This window comes from Acanthochromis polyacanthus, chromosome 11 (genome assembly GCF_021347895.1).
Source record: "Acanthochromis polyacanthus isolate Apoly-LR-REF ecotype Palm Island chromosome 11, KAUST_Apoly_ChrSc, whole genome shotgun sequence".
Lineage (NCBI taxonomy): Eukaryota > Metazoa > Chordata > Actinopteri > Pomacentridae > Acanthochromis > Acanthochromis polyacanthus.
This window is the reverse complement of record NC_067123.1, coordinates 7182113-7187457: the sequence shown is the minus strand read 5'-3', so window position 1 is coordinate 7187457 and position 5345 is coordinate 7182113. Positions and strand designations below refer to the sequence as shown.

General features: G+C 44.2%; 1 long non-coding RNA gene across 1 annotated transcript; it reads right to left on the bottom strand.

Annotated features, from left to right (window-relative positions):
* Nucleotides 1-1213: 1213 nt before the first annotated feature.
* LOC127536271 (uncharacterized) lies at nucleotides 1214-2241 on the bottom strand. Its single transcript, XR_007945269.1, has 2 exons — nucleotides 1805-2241; nucleotides 1214-1723 (listed from the first exon to the last, which is right to left on the bottom strand). It is a non-coding gene; the product is annotated as an uncharacterized LOC127536271 (long non-coding RNA).
* Between the last annotated feature and the right edge of the window lie 3104 nt (nucleotides 2242-5345).

Sequence of the window (5345 nt, the reverse complement as noted above, 5' to 3'; positions counted from 1 at the left end):
ACGCGCCACTGATTGGCCAGCCGAACCGGATAAGGCAGTCTCTCGGGGGTCATGGTCAAACCGCTGGCGACTCAAAACGTCGACTCCATCGCCACCTAGTGATGTCATGTCAAAACTACAAACATAATACATTTTTAATCTATGTATTAATTTATTTTAATTATTACAATCAAAATATTATTTCATGTTTTTATTCTCCATGTGTGTTGAGTTAAATTATTAACATTATTTGAACAAATCTCTAGCCATTTCATTTTTACCTTAATATTTTAATTGTCAGGGAAAATTGTGGTTTTAATCTTATTTCTCTGTTGTGAAAGAACTTGTTTGATTCCCGGCTATAAAAGACACAAGCAGAAACAAAAAATCAAGCCATTTTTTCGTTTTTTCGTTTTGAGCAAAAAACAAAAAAAACAGGAAACGGTTCGTTTTTTCGTTTTTTCGTTTTGAACAAAAAACAAAAAAAGAGGAAACGGTTGGTTTTTTCGTTTTTTCGTTTTCACCCCCAAAATGAAAATACGACTCAATATTTCGTTTCATTGGTGGGCGGGGCTTCGGAGCCTGCCGGTGCACAATAAAGCTCCTGCCCATCACAATAAAGCTCCTGCGCTGGCATTCATAGACAGACTGACTTTCATTGTATTGCCTGCCCCCACTGCACTTCCCCTAACTCTAAATCAAAGCAAGTCGTGTACACAGTAATGACAGTCATAACCAGTGGTGTAGTCTAGTTTTTTCTAGTGGGTATACTCCAACCTCATAAACCAAAGCCAGGTCAGGTTCTCATATATGTGCGCGTGCACCCACATGTCCGCGCGCGCGCGCACACACACACACACACACACACACACACACACACACACACACACACACAGCAGCTCCTTTATTTCAAACTACCAATTAGATACTTATAGACATTATAGCGTCAGCAGCTCCTCCTCCTGCCATCAGGTAGAGCTAGTGTTTCCTCTCCATCAGGTAGAGCTGATGTTTCCTCTTCATCAGGCTCCCTTTCCTAAACTTTAACCTTAGCTCCAGCTGTAGTGTTCCCTAAAGCGGCAGTATTCACAGGACAAGCAACAGGCTTATTAAAACACTGAAATAGTTTCATTTAGCTTTGCTTTCTTTTTCTCCACTGACTGATGTTGGGTCATTAAAAGATGTTGTGTTAGCTAGGCAGACCCGAGCCGAGAGCCACTATACCAGAACCGGAGAAGTTGAAAAAGGGTTTTATTGTACAGGGGTGGATATGGCTGGAGTGCAGAGACCGGGATGCAGGAACAGGGATGCTGGTGGAGGGAGGATGTGGCCGGGTGGGTCTGGGGACGGGGATCGGCGGTTGTCCAAGGTCCGGGCGGGACCGGAGCGTCGCAGATGGCTGTGGGGGATCCCTGGCGGCCAGACGTCAAAGGGCTCAGAGTTCGATGGAGGAGGAGGGGTTCGGAGGGAACGAGACGTAGCACTCTGACGATCCAGGGGACCGAGGTGTTGGACTGGCCGGGCAGAGACGGCGTCTCGCTGGTGATGTTCCGGGAGGAGCTCCGGGAGGCAGGGAGCAGCCGGTTGACTGCTGCAGCTCCAGCGGCCGGGAAGGAAATGGGTCGGGGGTTCCAGGAGGGGGTCCGGGCGGAATGGGGGATCCGAGTGGGGAGGAGACCGGTGCCGAATGGGTTGGGGGGTTCAGGTGAGGGTTTCGGGTGGGTAAGTTCCCGGGCAGCTGGGTCTGGAAGAAGGCAGGAGAGAGATACGCTAGAAAAACGTCAAATTTTCAACAAACTTTCTGGAGGCTAGAGAGTGAACTGACAGCAAAGTCTATTTCAACAATCTGGCAGGGTGTGGAGTGTTGAGCCGGTACTTATTGCTTGGTGAGTAATCAGGATGATTTCTTCCAGCTGCCCGGGACTCGTGGAGGAGGTTGATTACCTGAGTGGAGACGGCTGTGAAGCCGAACTCCACTCAGGTGCAGTGCTGTGAGGGAAAGCAGAGGAAAAGGGATGGATGGGAGACAGGAGGCAAGACAGGGAGGAAAAGGATAAGGGAGGGGGTTTTGTTTGGGATGCCAGGTGGGGAGGGAATGAGGAGAGGACCCTGACAGTTGTAGACTCATGTCCCTCTTCTGCTAAGCCAGGGGTATTCAGCTAAAATTCAGAGAGGTCCAGTCAGCAAAGGTCCAGAACATCATAATGTCTAACTTGAGTTACTGTGATATATGCTGATGTAACCTGGTAGTTTTATTAGAGTCTGCCTGTAATCAAAAACTGACCGTCAAATAAATTCAGTACGATTCAAAAACATTTAGACATTTATTAATAAATAACTTATATATAACAGTATATCTTAAAATAAACTGCAGAACTTAAAAAAGCATGACTGAACAACCTGAATCAACTTCTATACATCACCAATTATGTACGAGTTCAGGCATCCCACGTGATGCTACTCAGCCAATGACGTCGCTGAATTGCATCGCAGCTCTGCCTTCAAAAAGCAGCTGAGAGATGAGGGACAGAGAGGACAGTAGTGATGCAAGTTCGGCTCTTTTTTTAGAGAGCTTTTGGCACTGCTTCCAAGGAAAAGCCGGTTCTTTCGGCTCCCAAATGGCTCCTAATTTATTATTCTTTGTAGCCTCATATTTTATCCTAACCTGGCAAATATGAATCGTTTGTGTTTTGACAAACTCTTTTTCATTCAGTGTTTTTATGAGAAGCCTTACTCATTTTGTACATTTGCTCTGTTACAAAAACAGATATTCTTGCTTTTGTTTAATATTTCAACCAAACTTTTTTGCACAAAAACAAATGAACAAAACTCTGCACATGAACCCTCAGAACCAGAACAGAAACAGAACCAGACTCAGTATTCAAACAGTATAAATGTCCTCAGAGCAGGCTGACATTCAGAAAAATCAGATGGCTGAGCTTGGATGGGCTGATACATTTCTTCTTTCAGTGAGTATCTGCTGTGTTTTTGAGAAGATTCTCTCAGATGGAAGAAGTTGTCTCTCCTCCATCACCTTCACCAGGTGGGGCAGACTGAGGCCTTGTCCTGCTCCAGCTCAGTGGGTCGTCTGCTGGTTGGATGAGGGCTTCCTCTAGATATGATCCTCCATTACCACATCAGCTGTAGGATTTCTCCTGAATCATCTCCTGTAGCTCTTCCATCAAAGAGCCTCCACACAGCAGAAGTTTGAGGTTCCTCCTCCACTTGGTCCTCTAATGGTGGAGGTGTCAGACTGCTGCTCTTATTCTCTGAAGTGTCTCATCAACAGCTCTGTTGCCACTGAAGGCAAGCTTCTTTAATCTAGGATCCAGTAACGTGTTTTCTGTGAGGACAGTGTTAAACTCCATACTCCATTAAATACGTTAGGAGTCGGCTCTTCAGATTCACTACAAAGCATCGGCTCTGAGAGTCGTATGTTTTGTGCCTTATACATCTCTAGAGGACAGACTGTGGTCACATGCTGACCATGTTTAACTCAGCAAACAGCTGTAAGGCAGCTTTCTCAACTATGAACATAATCAAAATATGTTTTGAGAACGGCTCAAACAAGCAGCAGCTCAGTTCTCCCATTAAGCCGCAGAGATATTAGGGGAGTGATATGAGACAGACAAAAATGTAAAAGTGTTCAAATGTTTACATTTATGAGATTTATGTATTGTTAAAGATGTATAGAAGTTGATTCAGGTTGTTCAGTCATGCTTTTTTAAGTTCTGCACTTTATTCTAAGATATACAGTTACATATAAGTTATTTATTAATAAATGTCAAAATGTTTTTGAACCGTACTGAATTTATTTGACGGTCAGTTTTTGATTACAGGCAGACTCTAATAAAACTACCAGGTTACATCAGCATATGTCACAGTAACTCAAGTTAGACATTATGATGTTCTGGACCTTTGCTGACTGGACCTCTCTGAATTTAACTGAATACCCCTGGCTTAGAAGAAGAGGGACATGAGTCTAGAACTTCTAATGACCCAACATCAGTCAGTGGAGAAAAAATAAGAAAAAGAAAGCAAAGCTAAATGAAACCATTTCAGTGTTTTAATAAGCCTGTTGCTTGTCCTGTGAATACTGCCGCTTTAGGGAACACTACAGCTGGAGCTAAGGTTAACATTTAGGAAAGGGAGCCTGATGAAGAGGAAACATCAGCTCTACCTGATGAAGAGGAAACATCAGGTCTACCTGATGAAGAGGAAACATCAGCTCTACCTGATGAAGAGGAAACATCAGGTCTACCTGATGGAGAGGAAACATCAGCTCTACCTGATGGAGAGGAAACATCAGGTCTACCTGATGGAGAGGAAACATCAGGTCTACCTGATGGAGAGGAAACATCAGCTCTACCTGATGGAGAGGAAACATCAGGTCTACCTGATGGAGAGGAAACATCAGGTCTACCTGATGAAGAGGAAACATCAGCTCTACCTGATGAAGAGGAAACATCAGGTCTACCTGATGGAGAGGAAACATCAGCTCTACCTGATGAAGAGGAAACATCAGCTCTACCTGATGAAGAGGAAACATCAGCTCTACCTGATGAAGAGGAAACATCAGGTCTACCTGATGGAGAGGAAACATCAGCTCTACCTGATGGAGAGGAAACATCAGCTCTACCTGATGGAGAGGAAACATCAGCTCTACCTGATGAAGAGGAAACACCAGCTCTACCTGATGGCAGGAGGAGGAGCTGCTGACGCTATAATGTCTATAAGTATCTAATTGGTAGTTTGAAATAAAGGAGCTGCTGCTGCTGTGTGTGTGTGTGTGTGTGTGTGTGTGTGTGTGTGTGTGTGTGTGTGTGTGTGTGTGCGTGTGGACGTGTGAGTGCACGCGCACATATATGAGAACCTGACCTGGCTTTGGTTTATGAGGTTGGAGTATACCCACTAGAAAAAACTAGACTACACCACTGGTTATGACTGTCATTACTGTGTACACGACTTGCTTTGATTTAGAGTTAGGGGAAGTGCAGTGGGGGCAGGCAATACAATGAAAGTCAGTCTGTCTATGAATGCCAGCGCAAGAGCTTTATTGTGATGGGCAGGAGCTTTATTGTGCACTGGCAGGCTCCGAAGCCCCGCCCACCAATGAAACGGAATATTGAGTCGTATTTTCATTTTGGGGGTGAAAACGAAAAAACGAAAAAAACAACCGTTTCCTCTTTTTTTGTTTATTGTTCAAAACGAAAAAAACGAAAAAACGAACCGTTTCCTGCTTTTTTTGTTTTTTGCTCAAAACGAAAAAACGAAAAAACGGCTTGATTTTTTGTTTCTGCTTGTGTCTTTTATAGCCGGGAATCAAACGGATAAAACGTACCTTGTCCAAATAGTTTCCTGCTCAT